Here is an 18,379-nt window from a genome sequence, read left to right on the forward strand (position 1 = left end):
CCTCCTTCCTTCGGGCATCCACCTGCTCCGGCGAGGGGTCCTCCATGGGCCACAGATGGAGATCTGCTCTACCATGGACCTCCATGGACTGCAGGGGGACAGCCTGCCTCACCATGGTCTTCATCACAGGCTGCAGGGGAATCTCTTCTCCGGCACCTGGAGCACCTCCTCCCCCTCCTTCTTCACTGACCTTGGTGTCTGCAGGGCTGTTTTCTCTCGCATCCTCTCACTTCTCTTCTCTCTCTGGCTACTGAGCCGTTTTTTTTTTCCTCCTTAAATATGTTATCCCAGAGGCCCAAGACCTTGCCACAGAAACCCAATACACCTTGTCATGGTTTTTTTCCCCCTAAGGCCTTATCCCAGTTACTATGGAAATGCTGGCAGTTAGGAGTCCTATTGCTGTAGGGCTGCTTTGTTTCTCAGTGTAAATAGTATATTTTATGTTTACCGTCAGAGCTGCAGTCAGACACAAAAGCTACACTTTCAGCCTTGCAGCTACAAGGGGAGATACCACAGCCTGTGCAGAGGTGACTTTCTGGAGGCAGATGCTGAGGTGCCTGCCCTTGTGTCTCGTTGAGCACACCCAGGGAAAATCAAGGTTTCCAGGAAGATGGGATGGAGTCTGGTTCTCTTGCAAAATAAATCCAATTGACCATCAGTATGAAGTATTAGACATTTTAAATTGGCAGAATTTATCCAAAGAAAATGTTGTTTATTTGAAATACCTTGTTCCAAACCCTCCCCAGGTCAGAAGCCAGATGAGCCAGGACCCAGCCTGGATTCCTGCTTCAAAGTTGATCCTAAAAATTGAGGTCCAAAACCAAATTAAAAACCACCAACAATAAAATTTTGTACAAACCGGAAACTGTTTTCCACCACCTTGGAATGTGTTTCATTGAATGCAAAAATGAGAATCTTGGCAGAAATGCCAGAATTCTATCGCTTTTTCCAGAGTAGTCCTGCAATATTTATTACCTGCATAGGATGAGCATAACAGAATTCATTCTAACGTTTCATCCAGAAGAGAGTTCATGAGAAAGTAAGAACATGTTTTTTAATGAGCAGAACCAAGAGAAACGTGATTGAGACTCAGCCAATTCAACTTTTTTAAAAGCTTATCCATTTGCAGTCACTCCCCGCAACTTCATTTCCTCACACTCAGGACATGCACCTGACAAGCTGACCACGCAAGCATACTGCACTTTGAAGTAAGAGTGAGTCTGCAGTCAGACAAACAAATTGCTTCAGCTCTCATCTCTGTTTCCGGTATTTTTGTCTTTTCTTCTTGAGGGGAAAAATATGTTTCCATTTAGTGAGGGACCATCGCTTTATCCATCCTCAGACTGAGGAACGAATAGCATTGAGCTCTAGGACAAGGAAAGGAATGCACAAATGTTGAACTAGCTGATGAGCAGCATTTCTATGGGAAGGCAGGAAGAGTACCAAAGTGCAAAAAAATGACCTCTGCAGCCCATATGTGGTTTAGTGCATGGGGTTTTCACAGAAAGCACATCTTGGGTGTACAACCGGAAAATCCTAATTCCTTTTGAAATAATTCCCAAGAAAACTGATGGCACTTCTAGAGCCAAAAGTCCCACTGGGGGAAGAAGGGTTACGGAAAAGATTCAGAGATGCCAGGTAGTAGAGGAAGGGACCCAGCAGAGCTGTCTGGATTCAAGAGGGCACTGTCATATATAGTCACACATAGTCACCTGCCCTTTCAAAATCAGCCCCTATTCCCAGCTAGAAATAGACCTCTGGGATGTAAGAGGGGAAGGGGCAGGCAGAAAAAGAAGAAGTACCCTCCCCCTAGCCTGTGCTAGCTTTGCCTGCTGGCACAAGCAGGCCACGGGGTCTGTGAAGCAATAAGATACATGACCAGCTGATGACATGGCAGACCTTAAAAATAACACTGCTGATTGGAAAATGTCAGTGTCCACTGTGAAGGACACTCTCTTGGGGCTAACTGCAAAAAGTTTCAGAAGTTCTCTGGGAGGGGGGGGATTCTAGATCTTGTGAGGTGAATCACAACAGCAGATCACTTGGGGGAAAAAGACAATTCCCAGGTTTATTCCGTCATCCTGAGGGTACTCTGAAACTGCCTGCTACATCAGGCTGCAAAGGGAGAAAACACTGAGATCTCCAACATGTGCATTTCTACAGATAATTAGACCTTATTAAAGTGTTTAACTATACAACGAAGGAGCTCAGGAGAGCCAGGGCGTTCAGGATGCAAATTGTTCCAGAACTCAGGCATGGATATGGCTGAAGGAAAAGCCACTTTGACACAATCCAAAGTTGTAAAAAAATAGTGTAGGAAATATCTTGTTACTTTGCATGCACTGAATAATGGGTAATTTCACAACTTCCAATGCCCATACTTAAGCTTTTACAAACCAAATTCAATGAGTTCTGCTCAAGGGACTCTCTTGCAACACTGTGGAACATGCAATATCCACAGGTATTGCAACATCTAATTGCAAAATAAAGGCTGTTTTCTTCCAAACCTCCTCATGCCCTCCTTTCAGCCAACGGTGACAATGTTATATGGGGATAGTTTTCTTTTGGGTTAGTGAGTTGAATCAGCTCAATAATAATCTGACAGGCACCCAACACATCCAGCTCAAGGGAAATAGCGGAATTGCAGGGCCAGGAGCTAAGAAGGGGAGTAAGACCTCTCCTGCCAGTAATACTGAGCTTTTAGCACAGCCACTTCTGACACTGCAGTGCTACTCACAAACTGCTCAGCTGTCCCCTTGGTTAAAGGAGAGAGTTCTGCGAGTCAGTACTGTGCCCAGGAGCTCCAGTGTGGACAGGAAAGCAATGCTGCACTCACCACACACATTGTGGCCACAGTTATAAAGATCAGGGAGAGGCAAAGTTGTCATGAACCCACACTGGCCCAGAAAAAACAATTATCTATGAGTGACAAGCTAACAAAGGGAGCTTTTAAATACACAAACTCAGAGATCAAGCACAGCAGTTCATGACCACTGACCAAAGAACAGTGAGTATCTTGAAATAACTTACACAATGCAAAGTTTTCTGGTACCTCTTCCCTTTCCTCCATGTTCTTAGCCAGTCCCTATGCTCTGATTCCTTTTTTAATGCACGCTCCCTATTTTTCCTCTATATACTCTAGCCAGCTTCTACCTCTTTCTCCAACTTCCATGTCAGAATCACTGGGAATGAAGCATCACTATGCCTTGTTATCGAGAGACAGAACATGGCACTGAAACAGTTTATGAGAGATAGTGAACTTAGTCCCCGGCGATCACAGGAAAAAACAAGTATCTTCCAGAAGAGTTCGGAGTGGGACCCAGCTGAAGGTCAGAAGGCTCTGGATGAGCCCCCCAAGTCCATGGGTCAGTGATGCAGCCAGGCTGCCCTGCTGGCCAGCAGCTGCAGATGGAGGACTCCTGTTCCCCTGTCCTGTTATTCCCCTCTCCCCTGTCCCTCCCACTCTGGGTGCCACCTCTGCAGCCCACCCCCTTCTGTGGCAGGAGCCCTGATAATTTTCCAGTTCAGCTCATTGGCATGGCAGAAAACTTAACTTCAGTTGTTAAGTCTCACAAACTACGCAGGTTGAGCAAGCCATGGTGGTGCACCAGAGCTGATGCAGGGAAAGCAGCAGGAGAATGCAGTGGGGGACAGGAAGGTGGCAGGAGCAGGATTGGTCCCTCTCACCTGATAAACATCAGCAAACTGTATGTGACTTCTGCTGGTGGGGCACGTACCGAGTCTCTCTTTATATCTCTGCATAATTCTGTCATTGGGCACTCAGACACTCTCAAGCAAGAGTGAGAGGAAGAGGTTACCTGATCAATCAAGTATTTCCTTCAGCTGCAGTTCTTTTTCCTGCAGGAAGCCCTGGCTTGCGTAAGCCACTCAAGAAGCAAACATCAAAGGACTCCTCTATCACTTAGTCAGGGTAATAGACTGTACTTGAACTCTACTCAGTGAAGTGAAACTTCTTAAGCTGAGAGCTGAAGTTAAATTTGTTATTCCTGGCAAACCGCCCAAGAGGAAATGGATCCAGGGCAGAAGTTTGTTTGTTAGATAGCAGTGAGAGATTGACACTTTTATAATAAGCCACAAAAGCAGGGAGAATAGAAAGAGTTGCTGAAACTACTGATTGTTCTAAGATCTACTCTTAATGCTGCATTGGTTACGAGACCTCCTTTTAGTAGTTGGCAAATAATGGAAAGCAGAAAACATGAGACATCATGAGGAGTCTGAGCAAAGATTCTGCACGTGAGGCTGATTCAAAAGAACAGGAGGAAAAAGCACATGATCAGCCACATTAGGTCCTTTGCATACAGTCGTTGTTACTTCACACGGATTGGGACCAAAGATGCTCCTTCACTAAAGACACAAGGTACTGACTGCCAGTTCTGGCCACACATAGCCTTTCAGACCATTATGTTCCCATACCCTGCCCATCAGTGTAAAAAAGGTGATGCAAGGAGCTCTCACTTGTTTGATAACATACACTACAACATACAGCTAGGTATTTAAAAATCACGTAGACGTTTCACCACACAAATTCTTTGCCATGTTTCTCAAAACAACCAACTGCACCTGACAGCCACACCTTATGCAAAAACATCACATGAACTTTACCCAGTCATCTCCCAGGCGGAGCTCAATTAAGATATCATCTTCTAAGTAAGAAATGTGAAGTTGCATTTCGACTTCTGGATTAATGAGGATTACCCCTTTATTATATATCAACAGAAAAAATATTCCATGGTAACATGCCACTTTGGAATATCCTTTACTGTCAATAACATAAGCTACATTAAGACAGACAATTCAAACTAACAAAACCCCCCAACAAGAGCAAAAGCAGTGCATTTACCAACAACAGACCTGATCTCTGCAGGAATTTTTTTTTTTAATATTTCTTTCCACTTCACTATGGCACTGCTTTTGGGAAGGAAAGATTAATCAGTAATTATTTATCCATAATTAAGTAAATAGGCTATTGGACAAATTTAATAGCAAATAGATAATGAATGATTTTTATACCGTAAGAAGATAAAAAAAGAAAAAGCACCCTGAAGAGAAACAGGAAAGCATGAAATCATATTTTTGCTTTCTGCACAAGAACTACATAATAAATCATATGCTGTTGATATATTGCTTTCAGATTCTCACCCAATAGCTATTATGATCAAATCTACAGCAACTCTGTATGTAAACACAGAGGAACGGGGCTGGTGGAAATAATTTGGTTCTTCAAAGCCAAGATGGCTGTAAACAGGTTAGCATCTTTACCTTTAAATTAACAGTTCTAGGTAATTGGGCTGTCACTTTTCCAGTTACAAATCACTAAAGCATTTGCCTCCTATGCTCAGGGAAAAAGCCTCCGGAGACCGTGAGTCAGTGAATGAAAACTGTTTTGGGTCCCATGGCAAAGAAAGTACTTTGCACTCAAAAATAGATACATTTCTTGTGGGAAAAAACAGCCCAGCTCCTTCCTCTCCCATAGATAATAATGCAAAATGTCAGACACCTCCCAGGCTCCATTCCCAAGAGATCAATAGCATTGCAATGATTGCTTTGGTGGTTTCTTCCTTAAAGGTTAACTTATATCTAATCACAAATCATGACCCAGGAGTCACCAAATACAGCTCACTGCTTACGGGAGGATGAGGTGCGTGACATAAGGTTAACGCCACTTGTGTTGAACTGCTACGGCTGCAAAAGGCAGCAGGATTTAGGCACTTGGAAAACAAAAAGCTGGGGTAGGAAGGCAAGGCCAGGAGACAGGGAAAGGCTGGGCGCAGGGGAGAGGGCAGTGCCTGTATTCAGTGCACAACAGCGAGGGACTCCAAAGCAACAGGGAGCAGCTCACAAGCAGGGAAAACCTACCTGAAAGCTTGTGTTTGCATTTACACAGCAGAAAGCCCATTGGATTAATTTACTGTGTTGACAGCATGTCCTATAGGTTGGGGGCTGTACAGAGTGACAGTGGATTAGTTTGCTGCCAGATCTGGTTGTCTGAGTTTGGGCTGAAACAGTAGAGCAACGTGGAGTGAAACCCCTTTACTCAAAGGTAATATTCAAGGGTAAAAAGGATGCCATGTATACATGTATATATATATATATTTAAAGACTTTCAAGCAGTGGGTTCAGTGACTATTGTAAGAGCACCTGATCCCCTTGGACCATAACAGCTCTGACAGTGCTGCCAAGCCACAGGACCCGTGGCGCTGCTGGCCTTCCTATCCGCTGCAGTGCAAAGCATCACAGGTTAGCCTGAGCCCTGTTGGAAAACTGCAGTCCCAGCAGAGCCAAGCAGGGGGGCTGAGATCATAGCACAGCATCGTTGCAACACCACCGTGTCATGCCATAGCATTGCAACATTGCATAAGGCCGCAGCTAATCAGGAGTCACTACTTATCCTCAACCCTTCCCGACCCCTCGGCACTGCACATTATACCTGTATTAACTTTGTGCTGAGTTTGCAGGCAGTGATCTCTGGGCCAGGGACAGAAGCATGGGCAGACACAAGGACACTCCCCAGAAGTTATTCTGGTCCAGTGTTCTCTTTTCACTGGGTAATTCCTACATTAAAAGCCAGGAAAAAAAAAAAAAAAAAAAAAAAAAAAAAAAAAAAAGAAAAGAAAAAAAATCCCAGACAGGCAGTTAAACTGAACTCCAGGCTGTGCGCTACCATGGCAGGCTCTGCAAAGCTCTTGCAGTCCCAGGGGAGTTAGGAAAAGGGGGAGGAAATATCACAAGAGATGGCTTTGCTTACATCATTGGTGCAGACACAGTTGTTTACATTGGACTGGCCTCATCTAAACTTTGCTGGAGGTTGACCATAATATTTACAAGCTAAAAGAACAATTATGTAGCTGAGAGCAGCTAAATGGAACAAAACAAAACCAGAGAGGCAGAAATCATGTCATTTGCGAAAGTCAAAAAGACAAACTGAGCCATCAGACCACACATCTTCCCCATGCTATATAAATTTATACTGCGGCACTATTTGCACAGCTTTACTGCAGTATGGATGTTCTCTGAGTTTTATAAACACTTATGGTGCTTATGTGCTCCATGTACCGATTTGTACCATAAAAATGTATATGAAAGGGTATTTCCTATGCCTCATCTGTTTGTTTACAGAGTCCACCTTTAAAAGACCAATATTCTTTCTTCCAGGGCCTGTTTACAGTCTGCACCTGTGATGGTTTCTTCAGTTTGAATCTCATGGGCTGTATTTATTACATAACTGTTTTCCCTCTTTTAGACACCATTAATCATCTCTCTGCCAAGATCTTCTTCCCACACCAGGCTTTACTGTACATTCCTTGCATTTTCATACCGTGATGTCAATCCAGAAGTGGAAAAAAGATAAGAATGGCTCAAGATTTTCCTTCAAATGACCCCTTTTCTCCAAAGCTATATATCTATAAAAACCTAATACTCAGCACGGAATTCGGAAAGGACCAGGTTTGGGCATTTGTGGCCCTCTCATATTCCATATCCTTATTTCCTGAAAACTAAGAGCACATATGCAAAATGATTTGGGGGAAAATGACTGCAGAAATACAAAGACAAAAGCAAGCACAACACAGCTTTCTAATCAATGGTAAAGCAACTAGGCAAGTATGTAAATTATGTCTGCAAATGTTTTGAAAATAGTTTGTCAATTATGCTTGAAAAATTATGGAATTTTTTCACACTTTTCAGTGTTTGGGAAAGTGAGATTGTTCCATATAGTTAACAATTTTTGCCACTGTAAATGATTTTTTATGTTTTAGAATAGCAAGAAGAAAAGAATGCTGAGACACAATTTCCATTCATTTGCAGAGACAGGATGTTTCAGACATAGGATGGATTCCAAAGTTTTAATTATGATCTTCAGTATATGAAAGAAAGAAAACCCTAATAATCTGGCAAACCACTACTCTTGGGCAAACACTCACCCTACTGTGGTTTTATTTGACTCAAGCACTCAAAGTAGGTAGCTTCCAACTAAGTAAAGATCTCTGCCTTATTTTGTTACAACACTGACCTTGTGAAGACTCCACATAACATCATAGCAACGTATCAGAAGAGCAGTGCTGTAACATGTCTGGCTGTCAAATATCAGCCTATGAAAATACCTAGGCAGCTCTGTTGCTCTCTTGGAGTAAAGGAGAGTGCTTTTCAGGCAGAACAATATTTGTTTTATTGACAGATTTTACTGTTATCTGCTACCCACCAGTGGGTTCCATTTGCAGTTTTCATCATAGAGTAATTGCTTATTAGAGACATTAGCAGGTTGTTTATTTGAAAACTATTATGCTAATAAGGAGTAATCATATTAGCAAGGTGTGCTCTTTACAACTTTGTTTATCCTCAGGGACTAAACTTCTGAAAGCCCAAACCTTTTGTTACATACTGAAATATTTGAAAGTAAAATGTCTGAAGCTTTTTTTTTTCATGTCTGAGAAATTTGTCCAATAATAATCAGTAGTTTTATTGCCATCATAAATAACAGGAGCTGTCTCTGACAGAAAGATATTCATAGGATTGAAGGCCATTCTGTGCACAGCCATTTACTTGCTAAGCAGCCTGGAAAAATTATGTTGCTGCTGTATTTGCATATTTTCTTATTATAATTGTTACCATAGCTATAATATACCAACTTTAAAATATTATTAAGCCCAAAGGAAAGGAAGAAACTAATTGTAGCCTAACTTCTAAGGCTCCGGGAAAGCACCTGTTTCCCTTATCCTTTGAGCCTTAGGGGGTTTCTGACCTCAGACTCACCAATAAACTCCCTCTATGATAACCTAGATGGGATTAGTTATATTTACACATCTCAAGATGTCTAGAAAACCAAGAATTGCTTACAGCACATTTGCACTTTTGCAAGAAAATGCTTTCACCATTGGCACAGCTTTAAGTTTTTGCTGTGCTGTTGCTGTTTATTATTTTGCTGTGCTGGGGGTTATTCATAGAGTACACAGCATAACTATCAGGCAAAAATTCAGAAAACAGTCTTGCAATGGGTAGTGCCCACAAGCATAGTAGAGCTCCAGTGATTCCAACCTGATGGCATGCCAAAGTAGTAACACTTATTATTATTTATATTGCAGTAGCACACAGACCCTAATTTGGGATCAGAGCCCAGTACTACTAGGGGCAATGCAAACGTGTAAGTGAAGAACCTCCTGACCCAAGAAGCTCATAATCTAAAATGATGACCAAAAAAACCACCAAAACTATATCAGAAAAAAAGCAAGCAAAAAAATAAATAAAAGCAAGCAAACAGCAAAGCAGGGGAAGAAAAGAAGGAAAGAACAACTTGCAGGGGGACTAACCACACACAGATCAGCTTGCCTCCTGCCTGTTGGCTAGCCTCGGCAGTAACTGAGCGTAGGATGAGGCTTTGGATTAAGTAATCAGACAAGTCTGTGTAAAAATGGAAACAGAATAGGCTGGATTTTGTTATGCAAATATATAGCTATTAAGCACTGTATGTGTCATAGTGTATTTCGTGTCTCCCTGTTTCTTTGTACATACAGACCTGCACGTGTGCTCACGTATGACTCATGATATAGTTAAGCCTAATTCAACCTTACTGCAGTGTAAGCAAAGCACTGAAAAAGGAGGTAACAATGCAGAGAATTAGACATTTTGGATCAGAATCGCATATGTCTGTGAGCTGAGTCCAAAGGCAGCAAGTGTGGTGTATTTTGGAAACCCTTAGATCTGAAATTGGGTAAGCACACCTGGATAACTACTCGAACTTTCATTTCACTGACTTCAGATGAGGAATGAGGGGCAGAAGTAGACGAATTTTTACAGCAAAACTAAAACTCTTCTTGCAGTAGTCTTTGTAACAGTAACAGCAAAGGAAAGAGAAATACATAAAAGGCACAATGCTCTGTTCTGAAGCCTCAGCCACTCTTCAGGAGAGAGACCTATCGCTTTACATAATACTTTACAAATCAGTGCTTGCTTCAAAACATGTCTATTAACAGTAAAACTTGCAGATCTGGAAGTCTCCCAGTTCTAGTGCTGCTTTTGTGCCAGAGAAGTCTCTCTGAGTAAAGGCTGCTTTACTTCATAGCAAGTCCAAAGAGCTCCTAGGACTGAAAGCTCATCTAAATATCTGTGTGCTGGGTGCCCTTCCAGCCAGCCCCCTGCTCTGCCAGGTACTCAGCCCCCCTCAGCTATACTGGGGGACTACCCTGCATCTGGAGTGTCAGGAGAAAAGCCAGTTTTAGATAGCTGAGAGCACACAAGAGCATGCAATGCAGTCCCATATTTTAGGAGGTAATTTCAGCAACTTCTTGAAACAGGTCTGTGCCCATGAAGATTTATCCTTTAAGTCTTTGCTGTAAATTGTGTGCCTGTACATACACTTCTTGTGTGAACTTCAGTAGGACGTGTGACTCAACACACGATCCAGCAGAACCAGGAGCAGGACAGTCCCTTCTGCTTATCCTCCCCTGCCCCGGATTTTGCAGGCTGCTCCGTTTGACCCTGCCAACACACAGGGGTGGCAGCCTAGGGGCAACAGCTTTCCAAACTCTTCCTCAGATACTTACATCAGCTGGCAGAAATTCTTCAGAGATGGCAAGAGGGCTGGATATTTACAAGCGGTGTTTATTTTTCTGGAATAGCATATGCAGTCAGCTGCATGTTCCCTTCATCAAAAAGTCTTGTGATCTGAATATCCTTAAGCTGGTCTCCTGTGCCTCTTGACCCTCTTGATCATATTTTAAAAAAAAAACAACAAAAAAACCCCAACCACTCTGCCACTTTATGGTGTGCTCTTACAAGCACAGTCTTGTTTGTTAGCACATAGTGGGAGTACGGGATAGCTTTGTGAAGAGCTATCTGTTCCAGCAGGTTTATATTTGAAGGTGACAGTAATGAATGGGATCAGCCTGTTCCACGCTAACAAGAGGCAAGTCTCAGGCTGAGACAGGCAGCACGGTGAGGCAGATTTGTGTCCACCTGTCCTCAAATGCCACAGCTTTAAAGCCCTTCTCTTGGAGTCACCCTTGGCTCTGGGTTGTTGCTAAGGGAACTAGCATGTGGGGGGTTGTTTGGTTTTTCCATATATAACCTACTGACTGTAGCTCTGGTCATAACTTAGGAGGAGAGCTGTAGTGCCTTCATGCACAGATAACCACAAGTGAAAAAATATCAGCGATGCCACAGCAGAAAGAAACAGATGAGCTGAGACTTCATAATGCACTCAGAAACACCTATCTGAGGGAAGCAAAGCCAAGCTCAGGCAGGTCCAGAGGCCCACACTCCACATGCCTGCCACCACCTCTTGCAACCGGGGTGCCCAGTCCCTGCTGCTCTTGCACAGGGCATGACAGAGCAGGAACACCTTCCCGCCTTGCACAACCGAGCTGGGCATGCTCAGCTCGGTTGTGCAAGGTGGGAAGGTGTTCATCTCTGTGCGGCTGTTGTGTGGAAAGGCAACATCACACCAGAGACATTGTTCATCTGACTGGGAAGTTCAAAGTGTGGAGGGAAAGGGGAGCATGACATATCTGAACAACTGCAACGAGCCATCGCGGCATACCTCAGAAGTTCAAAATCACCATTTTAAGTTTTGCCCAGTAAAGTAAAACTTCCACAGAACACATTGATGAAAATAAGCCTTTCTCTTTTTCCTCCATGCTTTCCAATTTCTTTTTTCTTCCATTTTTGCTCAAGGTTACTTTTTTAGGTCACTTCTAGTGTGCAGCAAGAACACTAGAGGAGTGGAGAAGGTAGGGATTTTTCTAGCCGTTACACTGGACCAAACTCTGTAGGGCAGACCCCAGCCCCTCAGCTCTTGGCTTTGCATTACTGCCCTGCCTTCCTCTTGGGGATCAATTCAGTGGCAGCGTTTGGGTTATGCGCTGGATATAGAATTAGTTCTCCTCCACTCTTCCGTTTCGGCAACTCCATTAAATTTACACTGAGTATTTGAAAATAACATGATATATGCATATACATACATACATACACACACACAAACAGAGTTCTTAAGAGTTCGCATCCTGGGAGGAAGCCAGCATTGATTTCTTTAAACTCAGAGTGACTCCTGACTTATGAAGGAGTTTATGTGTCTGAGAAGCAGCAGTGGAAATTTGTCTTTCAGTGTTTCCTCTTATCACTCATCAAGGTTCTGGAGTACATTCACATCTCTGTAAGGGCCCTGAAGAAGCTTTAATGAAAAGCCTTGTTCCCATTAGCAAATCTGTGAAATTGTCTGAGAGACTGACATATGGGAATACAGATAGATGTATCACATTCATTGATCCTTGCTACCCAGCTTCCTAGCTGCAGTGTTTAGCTCCAATACAGCATCAGTAGGTGTTAAAGCCTTGATATTTTATCCACTCTTTCACTTGTCACAATGCAGAATGAGTCTGTGAAGTATTAATATTTTTAAGCAAACACGTGAGCTCCAAAGACTGAAGAGGAATCTGGTAAAGGTGAGACAGGACAGTTTGGGTGATGGCGGTGATGGCCTGATCTACCGAAGTGGTGGGGAGCTCAGGTAGCACCCACACAGCAAACTTGCAAATGTGCTGCTGATGTCCAAGAAAAAAAGGCTACTGCCATAAATCACTTTGTGAAATATTCTGAAATTACATCATCATTCTCTGTATTTGGGAGATAAACTACACGGTTTCTTCAGCCTCCCTCAAACTTTATCACAGACACAAAGAAAAAGGAAAGAGAACAAAAAAATCTATCCAAGAAGCCACCTATTTTTATCTGCCTGGACCTCTGGAACACAGTTCATGCAATTTCTCCTCAGCACCATTCCCCTTCTTGGAGGCATCACAGTTAGGCAGTAAAGTATCTAATTTAAGTGAGTGTTGAAAAATTGGCAACTTCCTACATTTCTGAAAGAGTTTAATATGGTGTTGGGGCTAAGCCACAAATTGGCACCCAGGTTAAATTTTTTTTTTCAAGGTCAGAATTGCCTAAAAGGGAGCCCCTGGAGATGGAGCACAGAGATGCTTGACCTAAATAAACTAGGATTCAAAGAAATATTTTCAAAATATACCTGCACGAGGCTTGGTTGATAAAGTCCCAGGACAGACATGTCCTTTGCTTTTTGCATTGAGAACAAAAGGGCAGGAATAGGGAACAAGGACGTTTCTATTCTGTGAGTGATGGCACACAAAGGTTGCTTCCCCTTTACTTGCTTCTACTACTGCCTTTAAACGTCAAAGGTCAGTTTTGTTCTGCTGTCCCAAACATCTGGGGCTCAATAAGAACTCTGCATTTTGCCCTGGGCAGCACCAAACGTTCCCTGGGGCAACCTCTGGTCACTTCTTCTGCGGGCACCTGCCAGAAAAGTACTGGCCCCTGCAGAAACTTCTGCAAACAAAACCTCTCAAACAGTGACAGCCAGTTGTTATAATACAATGAGTGTATTATAAATAGTGAAGTAACACTGAAAGGTTCTTTTCTAACCAGAAGGTGGCTGTTGTCAAGTGATTTAATTTCCCTGCTAAATTGTATAGTAAAAACTAAATTGCATGTAAAGACCACGTGACTGGGAAGGAAAAGAAACCTCTCGTTGGAAGCTTTCATTTGCCCTTTATCACACTGTTTTGCTTCATATTCTATAAATAGCTCATGTGCCTTCCTTTTGGCCTCATAACTATGAACTGGTTCCTCACTGGCTTTGGGGAGTCTGAAGAAAATCTCCGGAGAATGCTGTAAGCGTATTTGATAGAAGCTCACAAGTGGATTAATTTCAAAACAGGGCTCAGTCGGCACATTTTAAAATATGTAATAATCAGAGATGTTTGTAATAGATTCATCTCCTTCTGCAGTAGAAATCAGGAATCAGAGTAGCTTGGTTTCTGCAATCTGATTTTAGTTACCGTTAGGCTGCAATTTATTTTTAGTAACAAACTGTTTCCCGAGACAGATTCGGCTGCTCATTAGCATTGGGAGTCTTCTCTACAAAAAATATATTGTGAAATTTCCTTTTAACTCTGACTAGACCTATCCATTAAAACACAAACTCAGTTCTGCAAACAGATAGAAACTTTTACTATTCATCCTGTCATTGATGGAAGACAAAGACATTGGAAATAAATTGTCCCTCTTCCCTAAATTTTTGCTTAGTATCAGCACACAGTTTCCTTTTTAAAAGGCAGGAAAATCTGTTAATCTGATACATGTATTAAGAGCTTAAGGAAAAGAAGCATAATTGAAAAATGGTTTGAATGAAAAACAGTAAAATACCAGTTTTGTTGAATTTGTGATTTTATACCACTTAACTACTTCATCAAAACAGACGCTGGGGAAATCCTCCGCAGTGACTCCTCTAGATGGGTTAATAGGCAGGTTGGGATCCAAATCATCGCCTTTACCAACTGATCTGTCTAGAGGGAGTTTAATCTGCTTTGCTTCCCATTCCACCATTGGTGCCAGCCCCCGCTGCTGCAATAGCAGCCTATTTTTACATATTAATCAGTATGTTCCAGGGCATTTTTTCTGCGAAACCTGTTCAGGTAACCTCCAGGCACCCAGATGTCTAACACTCTAATTTCCCGCATCAGAAGTGCCTGCCCGGGTCAGGCCAAGGGCCCCTCTATCCTCCCTCCAACAGTAGGGGAACTTGTAACCAGCCAAGACCATTATGTTTAATAGCTATGAACGCCTACTCCCCAGATCTGCTGAGTTGCGCTTATTAGTTCTTAAAAGTTACCCACAGCAAGCAGAAGAGATTTACTTTAGCTCACCCTTACGGGTGATGAAAAATACCTCCCCTACAGCACACTGACAAACATCAGCAGATGGTGATCCTGACACAGAGCAACCTCCTGAGTCATGGTCCTGCAAAATGCAGGTCCTTATTGTGCCCCAGATTCTGGGGTAAAAAATAAACTTGCTTCTGCATAATATTTGCTTTACTGAAGATGAACTCTACCAGCTGCTCAAAGGAGCTAATTCCATAACTGCCAAGTGACAGAGTTCAGATGTGCCGTTTGGCAGATTTGGTGCTCTGTGGATTTGGGTTTTTTTAATTCTTTAGCTACTACTAAAGATGTGTCATGTTAGACATTTTGCTCATTTAAATTATTTTCAAGGTAGTCAACCTACTGGAGTGCATTCCAATCTATGCCTGCCTAAAGCTTCAAGCACTAAAAGGTCCTGACAGTTCAAGTGTTACACAGAAGTTGTAAAATGTAAAGAAAGTTACTCTTAGCTTTTTTGAATTCCTGAAATAATACATTTCCATACAATTGTCCAGAAAGACAAACTTTTTCCCTAAGAACAGTGTTTATTTTGGTTATGTCCAAGCACTATTTGCATACCTAATAAGAAATAAAACCCACTTTACTTTAAACTAGGAATGCAACCTTAACTGTTAATTGTGGCGGTGTTACAAAAATACTACTGAAACAGGCATGAAAATTGCGCAGAGCAATTGGTAAAGCCTTTTCACAAGCCAGTGCAACAACTCCTCCAATTCATATATATTTACACAAAGAGCTTTCACATATATGGCTATGTTTGATTTTGGAAATGATGTCAACTGGAAAAACATCATTTCCTGATGTAAGGGATGCAGCCTTCATAGATTTTTCACTGAAATCACACTAGCTGATTCAAAAAATTCTTAACCCCCTTCTTGTAACTAACCTCGACCCTTCAACCCTGAAAGGTTTCATAGCTAATTACCTGAGCCAATGTACTGGCTTGAGGGAGAGGTCTGAAAATGATGGATTTCAAAGAAAAACAGAAGTCATTTTATATCAAACATTAGTGTACTTGCAGGCAATGGCATCCTTCTGCTTTGGATTTGCCTTCTTTTGGTTGTCTTCATCTTAACTGCAATGTTATTTCAACAGGAATTTGGGTGCTCAGCTTTCCGGTGATGGTATCTGTAGTAGCACCACAAACGGCCCTGCATTCTTTGCATATTTGGTGGCATGCATCAGCCCAGTTTGGAACAAAAGCTCTTGTTTCGGACATATTACTGATGACTGTTGCCTGATCCAAACTGTCTGCTTCCTTCTGAACTTCTAAACAGAAATGACAGATCATTTTGTAATTTTTAACAGATATAGCCTCAGAAAACTTATCTGACATTGCCTAAATATGAGCTACATTTTGCATCCAGGTTTGTTTTTTTTAATTTACATCACATTCTCCAACAGCTTAGTACCCAAAAGACAATGAAAATTTGGACAAAAGCCTTAGCTGTGGGAGGATTCTACTCGCAACAGAATCTAAATATGTGCAATTAATGCAAGTCTAGGCATTACTTGAAGAACTGCTGCAAATGCTAATTAGGAATCCACATACACAACAACTGCATAGAACAGTTTCATTTGCAATGTCTGGATATTCAGTGTGGCCTACCTGTTGACAGCTCGTAGTATCTCATGCAAAGAAACAGCACCTCTTTCTTCCCATACAAAAGCTGCAATGCTGGCTGCAATGGGGTAGAGAACAGGTCATCTTCTACATATTCCTCATCACAGACAAACAAGGAACAGAAAGGTGAAAACCTTAGATGCAGTCCTGGCTACATCCCTACTTGCTAGGCAGACAATTTTGGTAGGAACAGAGAATAGCAATTCTATTTTGAAAAGTAAGTGAATAAATTTAATCCCCAAGTATCTCAAGTATCAAGGCAAAGCATTCATCCTCAGGTGAAAAAAGATCTCTAAAAAAGAAATCAGACAGGGATATTGAAAGGACATCCAGTCCATTCCAGGTCCCAGAGTAGGAGCAACTATCTCCATGTCCTTTTTGAGAGGTATTTTTCTAAGTTCATCACAGATTTCATAATCACCTGAGCAATCTTTTCCAGTGCATTGCTATCCCTGCTTTGGATAGTTGGGGTTCTTCCCCCCGCCCCGCCCTTTGTAATGTTTCCTCTGGTCTTTTATTCTCTACACAATGCAAATCGTTTCAGCCCATCTTCTAGGTTTGTTTCCTAGTCAGTTGATCATTCACACTTCGGAGCCTCTCCAGGAAGTCCACATCATTCTTGAATCTAACATTCATCTTAGGATATCCTCCTGGGACATTATTACCACATATGAAACCATGTTTTTCCAGCCAGGTTTTAAAATGACATCTATTAAGCTGAGGGTTGTCTCTTCAGTGCACAGTTAACTTGAGTTATTTGCACTTGAGTTAATATCTCCCCTGTTAGCCTTACGTCACAGAGACACAGAACAGAGAAGTGGAAGGAATGGCAGGAAATCATCTAGTCCATATCCCACCTCTGAGGCACAATCAAGGGCCATATATCTACGCTGTTTTTAAAAGACTCCAGCAGCAAAGTCATCATGACCTCCCTGGGCAGTCTTCAGATTAGAAATTCTAAATCCCCATTTGCCTGTTCATCCCGGGATGTCTCAGTCAGTTGTGTGCCCACCTTACCATGCTATTATGATAGATAAAACCAACCTAATTTGCTTACAAGAATGTCATGTGGGACTGTGTCCTAACTCGTCTTTGGAAAAAGGTTCCACTGAACCTACCAGACCAGTAGCACCAGTGGGTAGTGGCACCATGATAGTTATTTATCACATCTGTAAGGACAAGAAAGATTTTTAAAGTATCATCTAATGATTTATGCCATTATTCATTTTCAATACTGAATAAGCATTAGCTTTCTCTAAATTCTCCATGACTTCCTTCCCCTCAGCTGCCCTTGCATTTTCAAACATAGGTAATGCATTTGCCTTCTTGACATCATCAGGAGACTCCACATTTTTTAAAGAGAATGGCAGATAGCTTAGCATTTGCAAATTTTTCATATTATAGGATATCATATCATGTCCTGCTGACTTGCATAATCTCTCTTATCTATCAAGTACACCTGACCTGTTCCTTTTCAGTCCTGTTTTTATTAAAATTAACTGTTTTAAGCATCTGGTCATAATTCACCTTTTCTGTGGTGGTTGAAAGGAGAAAGACATCAAATAGATCACCTATCATTTGTTCATTCCACGTTAAGTAATAAACTTCTACTTTCCTCCACCTTGATCACTCAAGTATTTCCTTGCTATTCTTCCCTCCTCGGCAGTTGCAATTCAGTTTTATAAATGCACCTTTTCCATTTATTTTTCCCCCCAGTGTAGTAATCCATGCTTATCGCTCACTGCATTCCTTCTCTTTGGGATCTTTAGCTGAGAGCAGCCGCACTGCAAAATAACCCTTGCATTGCACAGAGGGGTTGGATTACTGCACAGAATAACTGCGTTAGCAGCTGACAAACTGTGTTAACTTGAGCTGTAGCCTATGTAACCAGACAAGCCAGTCAGTTCAAGTAAAAACACCACCATTCTAATCTTAAAGGTTTCTGCATTTGGACAAGACTTGAGCTGGAGCAAAACTGAAGTTATGACTCAAACATACTGCATGGTCA

Source organism: Egretta garzetta, unplaced genomic scaffold (assembly GCF_000687185.1).
Source record: "Egretta garzetta isolate BGI_Z169 unplaced genomic scaffold, ASM68718v1 scaffold425, whole genome shotgun sequence".
Classification (NCBI taxonomy): Eukaryota; Metazoa; Chordata; class Aves; order Pelecaniformes; family Ardeidae; genus Egretta; species Egretta garzetta.